Genomic DNA, 17,456 nt, shown 5'->3' with positions numbered 1-17,456 from the left:
GGTCACCTTATCTATGACAAAGGAGGCAAGGATATACAATGGAGAAAAGACAGTCTCTTCAATAAGTGGTGCTGGGAAAACTGGACAGCTACATTTTAAAGAATGAAATTAGAACACTCCCTAATACTCTACACAAAAATAAACTCAAAATGGATTAGAGACCTAAATGTAAGACCAGACACTATAAAACTCTTAGAGGAAAACATAGGAAGACCACTCTTTGACATAAATCACAGCAAGATCTTTTTTGATCCACCTCCTAGAGTAATGTAAATAAAAACAAAAATAAACAACTGGGACCTAATGAAACTTAAAAGCTTTTGCAAAACAAAGGAAACTACAAACAAGAAGAAAAGACACCCTCAGAATGGGAGAAAATATTTGCAAATGAATGAACGGACAAAGGATTAATCTCCAAATTATATAAAGAGCTCATGCAGCTCAATATTAAAAAAAAAAAAAAACAACCCAATCTCTCCAAAGAGGACATACAGATGGCCAAGAAGCACTTGAAAAGCTGCTCAACATCACTAATTATGAGAGAAATGCAAATCACAACTACAATGAGGTATCACCTCACACCAATTAGAATGGGCATCATCAGAAAATCTACAAACAACAAATGCTGGAGAGGGTGTGGAGAAAAGGGGACCCTCTTGCACTGTGGGTGGGAATGTAAATTGATACAGCCATTAAGGAGAACAGTATGGAGGTTCCGTAAAAAACTAAAAATAGAATTACCATATGACCCAGCAATCCCACTACTGGGCATATAGCCAGAGAAAACCATAATTCAAAAATACTCATGCATCCCATTGTTCATTGCTGTGCTATTTACAATAGCCAAGTCATGGAAGCAACCTAAATGCCCATCAAGAGATGAATGGATAAAGAAGAAGTGGTACATATATGCAATGGAATATTACTCAGCCATAAAAAGGAGCTAAACTGGGTCATTTGTAGAGATGTGGATGAAGCTAGAGACTGTCATACAGAGTGAAGTAAGTCAGAAAGAGAAAAACAAATATCATATATTAATGCATATATATGTGGAATCTAGAAAAATGGTACAGATGAGCCGGTTTGCAGGGCAGAAATAGAGACACAGATGTGGAGAAGAAACATATGGACACCATGGGGGAAAGCCGCCGGGGGTGTGGGTGGTGGTGTGATGAATTGGGAGATTGGGATTGACATGTATACACTGATGTGTGTAAAATGTATGACTAATAAGAACCTGCTGTATAAAAAATAAATTAAATAAAATTTAAATAAATAAATAAAGTATTTTTTAAAGGGAGACACCTGCCTTAAAAATGGTCAGGGTAGCAGCTCTTTACTAAGCATACAGTTTATTTTTTATACGTTAGCCAATATATTACAAAATGTGTACCTGAAAATACTTCTTTCTACACAAACACATGTTCACGCCCATAGTTTGATCAAGATTTGTTGTTTTGACTGTAAAATACTGCTTAATTGCTCTCTAACGGCATTGCAATAATTTAACTTCTATGAGTGCCAATTCCCCAACCCTCCCTTGTCAACACTTGGTGTTAGCAGTCTTAGTACTGTTGATTTGAGAGGTGTGAAACTTCGTGTTGCATTATTTTCATATTAATTGATTTGGTTGCTATTAAGGTTGAATATATTTTTTTATCCTATTGTCCACTTGGTTTCCTCCTCTGAATTTCCTGTTCATATTCTCTTCATATTTTCAATGAGTTGTTTAACTCTTCCTTAATGATTTGTAGAAGTTCTGTGACACCAATTCTTTGCGATTTTTATGGGATGCAAATATCACTTTCCAATCCACAGATTGTAAATTTATTTATATTTATATGTTTATTTATATTTATGCTTCAATGTCAGTCGTTTCCTCTAATTACTCCTTCACGTTTCCAATTCTTTCTTTAGATGATTCTGATCTCTTTTTAAACACTTCCATTGATATTTCTATTTCCTTGGGTAACATTTTCACTTCTAGAATTTCCATTCACTTCCGCAACCAAATCTTTTTCATTTTTCATAGTGTCTCCATTTCCTTGAGATAATCCCTTATATCCTAAACTGTGCAGGTCATTTCCAGAACAATTGTACATTTGTTCTGCCAGGCATCACTACCCAGAGACCAGTTTTGTTGTTGATACTCTTGTTCATTTCTTAGTTGGAATATGTGAGTGGTAGGCAGTGATTTCTCATGGGAGAAGTTTTTTTTTGCCACTAGTGTTTTTGCAGCTACTTGATGCTCCAAATTTTATACAGGGTTTTCAGTTACATTTTGTCATGTCATGACAACTCCACATAACCTGTTTCTTTCATTGCCTGAGGATAAAAATTCAAGCCTCTATATTTCTAAACTCGATAACTCTACCTATCCCTACTCTACCCCACCAGCAGAGAGCAACATTAACATCTGCTCAAGTGCTTATACTCTGAATTTTGGGTTCTTCACTTTTGGCAATAGGATATATTGATAGATGTAATACATATATGTATATATACATAAGTATATACATTAACCTCAGTTATACAATTAAAATAACCCCAGATATGTTTTATTGATTTGGCATATTTAAATTGGGTGAAATATCATATTATGTTAGCCTGCTCTTTGGTTTTTTGCTTGTTGTTTATTGGTTTTTCCCAGAGCTATGGATTTTCCCTATTTAGGTATTGTGCTCATGGTGGGGACAGACACACACATATGCACTCTCAGCTTACTAGGAAGTCATTTCAGATGAATACATGTGTCAGAATTTGGCTTCAGAAAATGGAAGCATACCTCCTCTTCCAGAAAAGCAAAAAGATGTTTTTTGTCCTTCAACAATTGGTATGAATGAGAAGGGTGCATTATTGTCACCTTCAGAACAGAGAATCAGTCAATCAACTCGCACACTTATTGAGTTTTCGACTTCAAATAAATCCCAACTTTAAGAACAGTGTTAATGAATTCCTAATACGTCACCCTTCTTACTATTTGTATGTAAGTTTTATAGGCCAAAAGATATTTAACAAATGATATTTTCTCACGAATGCACTCACTTTCTTTTATTTGAACTTATCAAAGATATCAAACTGACAATAATATAATTGTGATTTTGAAATGATTATTCACAAGCCACAAATCAGAAAAAAATTAGCATAAAGTAGTCTTCCAGTGCTAAGTTGTACTATTTTGCTTTAATTCAGCAAAAAAATTAAAATTTAGTACATAACATAGATCATGCTAAAAAATATAAATAGCTTTTAAAATAACTGCTAACAAGCAAATTAGCTACTGAACGGAGTGGCAGCAGATCAATAATGACAGTAAAACTACAGAGTTCTTGCTGATCTCATATTGTCTGTGAATGCAAACTGTAAAAGAGGTCCCCACAGGACTCCAACAATAACCTACAAAGAATGAGACACAAAGGGTATCGAGCATAAGAATAGTTCAATTTCCCAAGACAGCCAGCTCTTGTCACATCAAACCACCTATTAGTCACAAACTCATAGAACTAAGAATTCTCTGGCCTCCTGAGATCACCTGTCATCTTGAAAAAGATAATACCAATGAAAGGCACCAGTTTCTTCTGTAACATATTCAGTTTATTGTTTCCAATAGATCAAGCAATTTATGATGTTGCTATTACATATAAAGAAGGTGCTATACTCTTAGATTGGAAAATGGCATTAATGTGTCAGTAAATGGAAAAGGAAAGGTAAACAAAATAAATGTGGAAATATAGTAATATACCCCAAAGGACACATATCTTCCTATTATTTCATATATCTTTATATTATTTAGAATTACCCAAAAAGGTGTTAATCAAATAATAAAATAAAATGTAAGAAATGTAAGCTTTCATAGAGTAACTAAAAAGCTTGTCTAATGTCCCTATGCGATGGATATAAAAAATGAGGTTTAATGAATTTAAATAGATAGGGTAACACAGTAGTTTAATAGTAACATAGGGACAGGACTCTCAAGTCAACCTTTGAACACCTTTTAGAATGATTTAGTATGCACATAATCTTAAAACATTTCCTATAAAGGTAGAGTTATATATAGGCCATATGATGCAACGGGAAAAGCAACAAATTTGTTAGTGAATTGTCATCTTTATAAATGAGTATCTAGTGGCTACAGTCTGTCAGGTTGTGAGCGAATTGCTGGGGTTCTAAAAATGATAATCCATCCTCAAGAATTATGTAGTATAATGGGAGAATGCAGACAGGTATTTCAAATGGGAAATAATTGGGGTTTGTTATGGCTGTAGGCACAGGTACTATTTGAATACAGAGGACAGACATCTAAATTGCACTGCAAAGTGGGGAGGACTCTAAAGGCTTTCTAGAGAATGAAATTATTGAATTAAGTTTGAAATATAGTGGGAGAGACTTAGAGAGGAGTAAAGGGGCTAAGAGTATTCCAACAAGAGACCACAGCAGAAATGAAAGGAGAGAGGAATTAGAGAGGGAGGTCAGGGTAGGGTGACAGGTGGGGTGCAGAGAATTAAAGGCCTTGTGGATCAGGCTTAGTACTTTCAGGGTTTTTTCCTCTTTGATATGAAAATAATTTAAGATTTTTAGTTAAATGTCGCCTTGCAAGCAGTGTGGAGGGTAAACTGAAAGATAGTGAGACTAGAGGCACAAAGAAACTCTAAAAGGGTAGTGGAAGATGCCAGAGGCCTTGTCAATGGGTAGGGTGGAAAGGAAGGGCTGGATTAAAAAAGGATATGTGGAAGTTGTGGTCTACAGAACTTGGTTGCTATGGGGTTTGAGAGAGATGACTACAGTTGTAGCCAGGTTTCTGCTTTGGTTTCTCAAACAGTAAGGAAGTACAATTAAAAGAGAATGTTTCAGGGTGAGAAAAGGGAATATTTCTATTAATTATGGGCATGTTGCATTTCAGACAGCAATAGGACATCCAAGTGGAAATATTGCACAGTTAATGGGATGTAATCGAATTTAGGTAGCAAAGATTTGGAAGTCATCAGTGCATAGGAAGATCTGAAGTCATATGTTTAGATAAAGAGAACATATAAGGATAAGAAAGTAAAGGTTTCAGGAAAGACTTCTAGGGCATCCAAACTTTTGAAAAGAAAGGACAGAGGACCCAAGCAAGGAACTATGGAGTTAACGTAGAAACAGAAGAAGATTAAAAAACCAAAAGAATAGCATCATAGGAACCAAGGTAGAAGAGTTTTTTAAAAGAGGAAGCACTCATTAGCCTCAATGCTGTAGAAAGGCCAAGTTGGAGAATATAAAAGTGTCCAATAAATCATTTTAATTTGAAGGCCATTGGCAACTTTAGTGAGAAGAATTTTAATGTAGCCTCTAGGTGAAACTGATTAAATTAAAGAGTAACTAGGAGATGAATAAGTGGAGAGTGCATGTATAGATTGCATTTCCAAGAAACTTACCTGTGAATTAGTACAATGATAATAATTATTACAAGGTTAATCCTTTTGAGTGGTTACCATGTGCCAGGCTCCGTGCCAAGCACTCTGTAGTAACTAAGTCATTGAATCATTCAAAATCTATAAATATTACTATCCTCACTTTACACTGATAAAACTGAGGCCTTTAAAGGTTAAGTAATATGCCTGAACTCCCAGAGTAAATAAAATTCTTAAGCACTATTCTTATGCCCACTAACAGATGGAGAGGTTTACATCTAGAAATAGAAACAATAGATTGAGGAAAGGCATTTTTCTTCAATATAGATATGAGGTGAGACTGATCATGTTTCTACATTGATGGAAAGGACCAGGGTCAAGGGAAAAGCTGAAAAAAAAAAATTGAAGGAAAGAAATCTTAGGGAACACCAGACCTCATAGGGTTTATTACATAGTTGGAGGGACCATCCTCGTGTAAGAGATAAAAATGCACCTTCCAGGACAGCAGGACTCAGAGAGATATAAGATTATACCTCTACTTAATATCTTAAAACTTCAGTTTTCTCAGCTAAAAAAGGGGGATGGCAATAATTGCTCTACGAATTCCGTTTGGATTTTATGAAGAAAAATAAAATAAGAAAAGCTGAAGAATTTAAACTGGACCACGCATTTCAAAGAGTGGGTTTAACGGTAGTCTGCCAGCACGTATGTGTGTATATTAGAACAACCTGTCTCCAATCGCTCAAAACCTTTCCTTCTCCCCTTTTTTCTTCTCCCCTTTTTGGAGCTTGTTGTCCATAGCAAACATTCCAGGTCTTCTTCTTGCTCCCCATAATGCTCTAGAGCATTCTCATAGCACTCCTGTATCTACAGATCCATAACTCTCTGTCTTTGGTCACACAGAAAATGTCCCCTGATCTTTCCTTAGAAAAAGAGTTGGTGTCTCATTTTAAAAACTACTCTCTTTACCTGTATCCTAGACTTCATCCCTAAATACTTGGAATAAACAACAGGCAAACAAAACTGAGGTGTAGTCCTGCTTCTAGTGCATATTTAAGCACATGACTTGGGACAATACTTTAACCCTATTAAATTTGAAAGTCCTCATTTGTAAACTGAGGTTAATCCCAATTCGTAAGAGTATTGCTTGAGGCTGAAGTTAGGTATTATATATGGAAGTGTGTGAAGAGTCTGTTCTCATTCTGTTTCCTAATCCTCGAGTTTATATATTTTTTCCTACAGTATCGTTTTATCTCTTAGTTTTCCACTATTTAATCTCTCCTTGTTTTAAAAAACGATCACCATACTTTTATTTTTCTTTTTCTCTTCTTCCACAAACAGTCTTTATCTAACTTCTTGAATAAATTGCTTATATGGCCAATCCTCACTTATACACCATTTCCATATCTACCCCTCCCCCCAAATTAAATCTTCTATAGACCTCAGCAGAAGGCAGGCTACATAAGAAGTGCTTGTTGGATTAATGAATGGACTAAAGAACGTGTGTTTACAAGTTCATTTTATAAACACTTCAATAAACTATATCTTGATTACAAAATCAATAAGCTAAGCTACACATTTGGTTTATACAAATGAAAACACAAAATGGCTTATTATATCAATATCAGTAAATTTAGATGTCAGCTATGGCAGAACAAAGATCATCCCTATAATGGCCCAGCATTTTACACTTTGCTAGTTACATTGATTTAGTTCAGAATGCAGGTTAGTGATGCATCTGGAAGAAACATAAGGACATAGCTGAAAAGAGACAAGCAAGAAAGGGAAAAAAGAAGTTTGCTATTCCACCTTTCACTGAGTAATTGCCATTCCTCTTTCATGATTATTGTTCATCAAAATGGATTGAGGGGATTTTATTTATTCTGGTTTTTTAACCATCACTTATTAAAAACCATTTGTTCTTTTAGAAAGTGATGCAATAAGTGATTTTGGCTTTCAATAAAACATAATAAAGTTGATTGGTTGCCAGGATCCCATGTGAGGGCAGTGTTTACTAGTTTTACATATTTCTGTATATCATGAGTTTTCATCTCTCCATTACTCATCAAAAGGAGAGTGTAGAGGCAAGCATTTCGAGGACCTCACAGGAACTTTTGTAGCATGCACGGTACACATTTTCCTGGATACACCCAGAAGACTACTTTCTTAGTATACATCCCTATATGACTCAATCATTATTCCCGGATCAAGTAATACATACATTGGCATGTGCTGTGATTTGAGAAGTGCCAGAAATTACCCTCCCATACCAATAACTCATCTACCACCTTAATTACCAAAACAAGTTAATGACATATGAATTATCCTCATGAGAGGATAGTCAAAATGCAGTCTGATTGCTTGATTAAATTTTTTACCCATTCAGTATTGAGTGCCCATCTGGAGCTTACATAATCTAACCAAGTAGACAGGAGAAAAATTAAATAACAATTCACAGCAGTCTATAATTAGGGAACAAACAGAATCATATATAGTATGGGTATGGTTCAGGAAATATGGTCATTGTAGCCATAAGCAGTGAAAGAAGTAATCTGAGCCACACTTACATCTGTCTGGGGAAGTATCACAAAGGGTACAGGATGTGCACAGGATCTTGATGCATGGGTAGCATTTGAATAAGCTATGGGTATGAGAAAGACATTCCCAATGGAGAAACAGCACGGATATGTGCACAGCTTGGAATGAACTGGGTATGAACGGTGTCACCTAGGGTCAAAGACTAACATTCTGGAGCAATGAGAGAGAATGCTAAACATATACACAAATTTTGGAACATCTATTCCAAAGAACTTAAATGGTAAGATATAGAAAATGGAATAGAGGCTTGGGTAGATGAATGGTAAAGCTCATTAAGCAGATCTAATGCCTGTTTATATGGATTTAAGAGAAAGAGTTTCAAAGGCCATCTGATAAGAATAAAATTTTGAATCAAGATGTTTTTAAAGCTTCCTTAAAAATACTCCTTATAGGCTCAATACTGATAAAAGTTACTAGTAATATGTTGTACATATGGTTTTATTGTCATGTTATAAAACTGTTCCTGAGGGGGAAGAAATTATTGATTGCATAACTTTTATACAGGAGGACTTCTGCATACACATTTCTTTTGTTCCAGTAATAACAAGTAGAAGGTAAGCTTCATGAAGTTAGAAGTTAGTCTGTCTTGTTCACTGCTCTCTTCGCATCTCCCTGAACTTTGCTTGGCATATGGAAGTGATTCGATAAATATATATTGAGTGAAGAGTTAATATTGGAACAAATAGTATGATCACTATCTTATGGATAAGAAAGCTGACATTTTTACAGAGTTTCATTCATGCCAACTTGACTCTAAAATCTTCCCTCTTTATTTGGAAGGATAAATGAGTGACAGAGTCAGAATTAAGATTATCAATTTGCAACTCCTATACCTTCCAGCTGTCTGGCTCAGCCATAGCTCAGGGCACAAAGACATCATTCAGCATGACCTTTACGTCTTAACAGGGGCAGGGAGAAAAAAATGATTTCCTCGTTTTTTGTTTTTTTGTTTTTTCTCTTCATTCCCTTTTTGGCCCTCCTGTTAATTTGGCATTTCTTTTTTGTGTGTTTCCATTCACTTTATTGAATTAAAACCAGCTCAGCCTCTAGAAAGTAAAAAGTTACTGCTATATGATTTCCCCTTTCTGTTCCATCTATCTATCTGTCTATCCATCTGTCTATCTATCTATCTATCTATCTATCATCTGTCTCACATATCTCCATCATATCTTTCATGTGTTGTGAGACTGTCAGATGGAATCGGGTTCCTCCCTCCCAGTCCCCGCGGGCCCTGAATCCGTGAACTGCATTTGTGAACAACGTGGACTCCTAGACTGAAGGGAATGAAGAGAAGACCCTCGTCCCTCCTTTCCTTCAGAGTAACAGTATTTCCACAATTCAGTTGTTCAGATGAAAAGTTAGCATGGGTTTTACGTTAGCCATTAGAAGTGTGGCTTTTAAAGCTGCCAATAACTATTCTTTTTTTCTCTCTTTATTTAACTTGTACAGTAACAGAAAAATAAATCAAATTACTTGTTTTTGTGATTTGCTTATATTTTCTACTATTAAACCTGTATTCAATTCAAAAACTTAAAAGATAAGTGCAGCTGTTGATTATGGTTTTTAAAAAACTTTTGGTAATGTAACCAATTTTTAAATGGGTGTTTGTGTGTATCTGTGTGAGAGACACACAGAGAGACACAGAGTGAGACAGAGACAAACACAGAGGCTGCAGATATAAAGGTGGCAACAGACGGAGCACAGGTGTAATGAAAATGCAAATCCTTCTTGACCCACCGCTGACGTTGGGAAGTCTTCAGTGGCTTGGCTGGCCTCAGAGTCTATTTGATGTGGCTCTTTCAACCCTTACATGTGTTTACATAGCCAGATCCACTGGGCTCTTTTTCCAAACCATATTTTTTAAAGGTCTGTTTCAGCTAGCAGTTTGGGATCACTATCCCAACTGAGATTCACCAATTATGTTGGCAATATCTTGGTAAAAGTAAGGAAATCACATATTTAGCAGAATATTAAAATTAGTATTTTTATTTGGCAAGTGTAGAAATTATTTTATTTTCATATTAATCATAACTTAAGTACACACCACAAACTGGATTGAAAAAAAAAGTTTAAAGCAAGATTTAATCAGATTAATCTCACAGAATCCTCTGGCTCTCTTTTATAGTGCTTATCAACATTTTAATGTATGAATCATGCAATTTTCATTTAATGTCTACTTTTCCCCCTTATAATTCCATGAGGGTAGGATCTCTGATGTCTATCTCAGCAATATACCCTGCTTCTATATAGTGTATAACAAATAATAGCTAAGTACTGAATAATTATGTGTTGGTTGAATAAGTGAATGACCATTGAGAGCTTAGTATGTTTTTAGTACTCCACTGGGGGTAGAAACAGTACCAAACAGCATAATTGGTTCAGTTAAAATGCTGCAAATGTTCAGATGAGTACAACAACCTACTCAAAAAAGAGCATAGCTTTTGTGGTGGTTTATTTGAGGAGACATGACCAATATGTGTCTTCAGTTAAGAAAACTCTTGGGGGGCTTCCCTGGTGGCGCAGTGGTTGCGCGTCTGCCTGCCAATGCAGGGGAACCGGGTTCGCGCCCCGGTCTGGGAAAATCCCACATGCCGCAGAGCGGCTGGGCCCGTGAGCCATGGCCGCTGAGCCTGCGCGTCCGGAGCCTGTGCTCCGCAACGGGAGAGGCCACAGCAGAGGGAGGCCCGCATACCACAAAAAAAAAAAAAAGAAAGAAAACTCTTGGGGACTTCCCTTGTGGTCCAGCAGTTAAGACTCCGGGTTCCCAATACAGGGGGCTAGGGTTCGATCCCTGGTCAGGGAACTGCATCCCTCATGCCACAACTAAAGATCCCGCATGCCACAACTAAGACCCGGAGCAGCCAAATAAATAAATAAATAAATATTTTTTTAAAAAAAGAAAAGAAAGAAAACTTTGGGATTCCTCTCAGGTTATGAACTATCACATCAATCAATCTGTATGACCTTCGTGTACAATAGTCTCTGTTAAGGACAAATCTGACATTACTTTAACTTTGGGAGTTTCCAGATAAAGCAACTCAATTTCCCATCATATTTTAAAGATTAGTAGCCGCAGACTCTAAGCTTCTTGAGATCAGAGATTTCAAGTTTCTTGAAGGTTCCACTATAGTGTTAGCTCTGTGGTTTATGCATAGGAGACAATAAAAAAGTGTCAGTCAGCATGAAGACTCTATAGCACATGGAGATTGTGCTACGTATGCGTCTATTATTTCATTGACAGCCCTGGGCACTTAAATGACCTGCGCTGTTTGTGAAGCAAATATTATTTCATAATGAGGTGACGGGGGACACACATTCCAACAGACACCGGGAAGCAAGCAAAGGCTAGAGTTAGATAGTTCTTTTAGTACAAATCCATGGTCCCTTTACCTGCCCTTGTGACATGGAAGATAAATTCAAAACGAGACAAGCAGTAGTAAACAAGGCTGCCAGGAGTGCCTATAGATTCCAGAGAAAGAAGTAAAACAGAGAAAAGTGTTCCAAAAAGGAAGATAATCAGAAAAGGAACTGAAACTAGAAGAGCACTCAACACTGAAAGAAAAACTTTTTGTCTATTTTTGTGTCCCACTAAATGTTCCCATTCCTAGTTCTTGATTGATTTATTTTCTTGAACTTGTTTTATATTAGCAACTTTCTCCTCATTGGGGATTTTTCTTAAACTCCTGCTAGAAATTGGAGCCTAATAATATATACAGTCTTTTCCAGCTCCACTACTCTAAACTCAGCAGAAGTACTGATCATTGCTCTTCAAATTCATTTATTCACTTGGCAAATAAATACTATCTGCCTACTATGTGCCAATTACTGTTCCAGGTGTTGAGGATCCAGTGATAAACTAAACAAAAAGGTCTGCCTTCACAAAGCTTAGTAAATGTGATCTTTGACAGCAAGAGCTAGGGTGCCAAACTAAATGCTTTATGTCAATTATTTCACTTAATCCTTCAATTCTTTGGGATAGCACTGATATTATTAATATTTTACAGATGTGGAAACTGAGCTTTGATAATTAAAACTACTTGCAAAGATTACAAAGCTTGTAAATATGAGTCAGGAACCCAATCCAGTCAGCCTCTAGACTGCTCATCTGAAACAGCACTCTGCATTGCTCCCTACATATCTGAGAATGGGTGCAAAAACAAATCCTTTACCTTGCCTAATCTCAGAGCACCTGACTCTCCGGTTTGAACTCCATAGCTCTATGACGTTAACTCATAGTTTCTTTCTTTAAGAATGAAATTTGGGATAAAAGGCTCATTTCCTCATCAAAGAGCCTCTTTAGTAGTTCACTGGACACTTGCCCAAGCAATTACAGAAGAAAGAATTTAAAACAAGGGGAACATGCTTTCAGAACATCATGGTTATTAAATGATTGGAAAAATATAAAGGCCAAAAATTTTTATAGCTACTTGACAGCTATTTTAAATCAGTACTAAACGTGGAGAGAAATAAAAATACATTATATTTTCAACTTCAATTGGCAATCTGTTATAATGACTGAATGATGGATGAAACAAATCATCCACAGTAAATATAATCATCATTATCCATTATTATTAAAAACATGCTTCAAGTAAACAAGAGTTAATTCTACTTAATATATCAAAGTTTAAAAATTCTTATAACATTTAGAAATAAGAATTTAACTTGACTTGGATGAATCATTAAGCTTCGTGTCATACACTAGGCACCCCTCTGCTTACTATCTTCCCTTGCCAAAATTCCTACCAACAGAGCAGCTACTGCTTTAGTCCCCACTGTCTTTGTCTCCAGCACAATTCTTTCCTTTTGCATTTATACCACTGCCCCTAAGGCAAAATTTTGTCTCTGGACCCCATAAGTCTTCCAATCCCTTCTAAGATGGGTCCTTGAAGTTCACAATACCATCACCAACAGCCTCCTCCCAGCCAGTTTTTTCTTTTTCCATCAGCAGACAAAGTTCTACTCTCCTTCAAAGGATCATCAGCCACAAAATTCTGGCCCACTCGAAGCACTCTTTAAGGCCCCAATCAAAATGTAAAAACTTCAGAATAAGACTAACAAGGTAGGTCACACCAAACAGAAAGCAATTCAAATGGTCTAATCTTTGTGTTTCAGAGAGGAAAGAGGAAGAGCAAGGTTTACTCCAAACATGACAATAAAGAACATTTTCTTTAAGAATTAGGTAAATGCCACAAATTATTCCTTAAGATGTACATGTGTTTCCTTTGCGTTTTCTAACTAGCCACAAGCTTCCTTCTCCATGCAAACCAGTCATCGGGAAAGCAAAACCAACAAAAATCAAAGGGGCCTCTGTGTGGGGAGAGTCTTAGTCTATCTAGTTTATAAGCTTGGACCCAAGGGATGTTATCTCAGATGCCACTAGAACGAAATGGAATTAGCAATTACACAGATCTTCTCCACTAGAATTGCATTTAAAATAATTTAACATACTTGTTACATATACTTTAATCATATTATCCCGTAAGTAACGAGACACTGATCTCAAAGGTCAGTATATAATTGCAATGTATGTACAAGGGGGAATACAGCCCTAGACTTTGGAATGTAATGTTGCCTCCACAATTCTTTTTTCCTTCCTTTCTTATACAGTTCATCTGAAGAAGCTATCTTCTTACCTCTCTTCGTCAAAATTATGAATGAGAATTCTTAGAGGGAAGGTGCTATAGATCTGTCATGTCGCTTGAAATATAACAAAAATACATTGTCTTCATATACAAAGATAATATCATCATTAAATATCTTTGTTGCCATTGTTTCAAATCTAGTATACTCAGAAGTATTTACTCTACCATGGAATGGAGAATCTCAATCCACCATATATGTGTATATTTAACTCATGAGCTTTGCCAGAGATGCAAAAATAAATGTATATATTTTTTCAACAATCTTTGCTGTGTGCTCCCACAGCAAACTGCACTTCACCTTCACAGATTTCCTCAGAGTTAGAATCTGTAGCATGCTCAGTTCTTGAGCATGGAATGGGAAAATATCCTGTTACTTATCTATCCAGGAGTCTATCATTGAAACTTATACCAAATAAGCCAGAAAAGGATATTGCCGCCCTATGTTGTTTTCCATGTTCAAGAAATTATTCATACATGTCCCTTCATGGTACATAAGAAGCTCTATTATTGCGCACAGAGAGCCAGAGATGATGTGATAAAAATATAGTCTAGCTTATTAGGCTTTTGCTCTTTCTGGCTCTCCACTCTTAGACTGCCCAGCAAACAGGGTCTACAACACAGAGAAAGGATGATGATATATATATATCCTGAAGCCACTACCTTCTATGTGAATCTACTTTGAACACCAAAGAAAAAAATGCCAAATGCCCTTCTTTCAAAGCAACATTAACAAAAGTAAGTCAGTACCTCTTATTCTGAAAAGGGAAGCAGTAATATGCCTAGCTTCCAAAGCTTAGTGAGAAGAAAACAAGAGAAAACCTATCACTTACTGACTGAGTTTTATGGTGAAGAATTCTAGGCACTCACGTATTGGTAATCTGATAAACAGTCAGTTCCCTAGCGTGTATTTTCTCTACATGCTGATAATTCTACCCCAAACTCCCTCAAATTGTGCCTTTAATACTTTAATATTTTGTGCATAAATGATTTGCCTTTTAGCTCCTAAATCTCTGATCTTTTCCAAATTAAATAGGCCCCCAATCTTATATTCCTCAAAAAATATGTATTTTTTTCTATTTAAAGAAATAGATGATAGCTAGATAGAGCACTAATAAAAACCAGACAAACAAAAATTCAGATGTTAGACTCAGGATGATTACCAAAAAAAAATTTAGAAGCTTGAATAGAAACATTTTTGTGCTTTTTTTTTTTCTTAAGAGAAACATCCCAACCAACCAGAAAATTAAATTATTACAAAATTATGCCTTTCTCCCTATCTCCTGAGTACATTGCCTTAATGATAGAGTAGCTACAATAAAGTATGTTTCCTGGCCTTCTCTCTAACTGGGACCATATTTGAACTAGCTGTGTGTCTTTCACATACATTACACGTACGTATAATGGGTATCATCATGCTTTATAATATAAAGAAATAGCCTATGCAGTTGTCCAATTAATATTTAAATGTTGGGGGTTTTTTTTTTTGGTTCTTTCATCCTTTTGAGTGTCTGATAGCTTGTTGCTCTATGACATGTCCATGTTTGGCTGCCCCATGTCAATGTTAGTCATCCCAGTGGTTTTAGCTGCCGTGAGTCACTGTTTGCCGAAGTTGCCTGTGTTACCATCCCCCAAACATTATCAAGGGGCTATTGCTCCCACGCATGAACCTTAATGTTTGCAAATGTAACACACTGAATGGCCATGATGAGTTCAAGACAGGATCCCCATTTCTATGTTTTGCAAGTAAGCAAAACATGGGGTTGATGAGATCATTCTTCTCTCAATTTTCTCAGCATTTTCATCTACCTTTTCCTGCTCTCTCATGCCAATAATTAGTTTCCATGGCTAAATTTTTAACCTGTACACTTACTCTAGACATTTCTTCCATCGTGATCTCATTCTCTCAATTGCATCTTAAATCAGTCTTTACTAGATCTACTCCTCTATCTATAAACATAGTCAAGCTTCCACGTCTTAGGAAAGAAAATTATAATTTTTACCAGTTACCATTGTATGTCCTTGCCTGAACTATGACAGTGGCTTCCAACTTGCTCCCTCTTCTTTCTCCAGTCTTACTCCCTGCAGTATAGTCTTAATACAACAATCACAATGATCTTTTAAAACTATGAATTATGGGCTTCCCTGGTGGCGCAGTGGTTGAGAGTCCGCCTGCCGATGCAGGGGACACGGGTTCGTGCCCCGGTCCGGGAGGATCCCACACGCCGCGGAGCGGCTGGGCCCGTGAGCCATGGCCGCTGACCCTGCGCGTCCGGAGCCTGTGCTCCGCAACGGGAGAGGCCACAACAGTGAGAGGCCCGCATACCGCAAAAAAAACAAAAACAAAAACAAAAAAAAGAAACAAAAAAACTATGAATTATATGATTAGCTCCTTTGCTCCAAATCATCCAGATAATCTTTCCTGGTTTTCTCACATGCTCCACTCTGGGTCATGTTCCCCACTTTGTGCTTTTATAATATCCATGTATACTTCTATTATGCTAGGCTGCAATAATCACTTTGTGTCCTTCCTCCATTGAAATCTTTGAATTCAAGTTACAGTATACTATCTGTTTTTGTATCCACAATGCCTAACAATAATAGGTGCTTAATAAATATTTCCTCATAAATGAAAAAATAAATGAATATATTCTGAAACTGAAGAGCTCACATTTTTCCTTTATCAGCACCTTCTGAGTGTTACAGTTGCATGCTCTTTCTCATTCCTTAGTATTCTCCAACCTAAATTTAGCTTTTCATGTCTTTCACATTTCAAGCAATCATAGCAAATGATAATCAGTCTCCAAAGAAAGACAAAGATTGTCCAAGGGGAAAAAAATCTGGGCTTAGAAGCAAAAGACCTGGATCAGGTCTTTCAGGATTTCCCCAGTATGTGCCTTTGGTTAAGTCACTTACTTTCTTAGTTTCTTCATCTTAAAATGAAATTATGGACTCGTTATAAGAGTCAAAGGATAATATTTGAGAAAACAGTTTGTAATGTGTCAACTTCTACACAAATGATAATGCACGTAAGGGTTTATAATTTAGGCAGCAGACATCATTCTAACAGCATCAACTGTTTTAACTTATTTAATACAATAGCTTTTGAAAGGTGACATGTCCCCATCTAATGGGGATATCTATATATCCCCATTTTGCAGATGAGTACATTGAGGCACAGAGATATTATATGAGGCACTTATGAAAACACAGCAGATAAGTGACAGAACCAGTGTTTGATCCTAAGAGATGTGACTCTAGATTCTGAGTTCTCAACCTCTATCAAACAAACAAAAAAACCTCAACCAAACAAAATTTCAAGAGAAAGAGAGGCCCAGAGCCATCACGGAATGACCATAACCTACTTCACTGTCTAGTAGGCATAGTATCATTGAAAAATATTTTACGGAAGGACAAGGAGGATTGAGGATACTAAAAGGATCATTCTTTTTTTCATACTTCTCCTGTGTTCTCTGGTCTCCTCTTTTCCCACATCAAATCCCCCTGGCTTTTTGCCCCTTGCAGCTCACAGAGACACTGGAGCCAAAGGTGAATGGTGGGGTTACAGACAGCTGCCAACAGGCCTGGGCCAGCAGGCAGCCTGAATCCTGGCAAGCCCTGAAGGTACATCCCAGGGCACTGCAGGAATTCTGCAGAGGCACAACAAGAAAGGATAAGTCTGGCAAAAACTCATCAAAGAGAGGGACAAATCATCTTCAAACTTGGAAAAAATTGTGTGTGTTCTTTTCCTGATACTCACCCCAGTGATGAATTCAGAACAACATTCAGTTTGCAGGTTTTACTGAACCCAGGAGCACAGCATTTGAAT

Source organism: Physeter macrocephalus, chromosome 7, assembly GCF_002837175.3.
Source record: "Physeter macrocephalus isolate SW-GA chromosome 7, ASM283717v5, whole genome shotgun sequence".
In the NCBI taxonomy this organism is placed as follows: Eukaryota; Metazoa; Chordata; class Mammalia; order Artiodactyla; family Physeteridae; genus Physeter; species Physeter macrocephalus.
Note: the sequence above shows the minus strand (reverse complement) of the source record.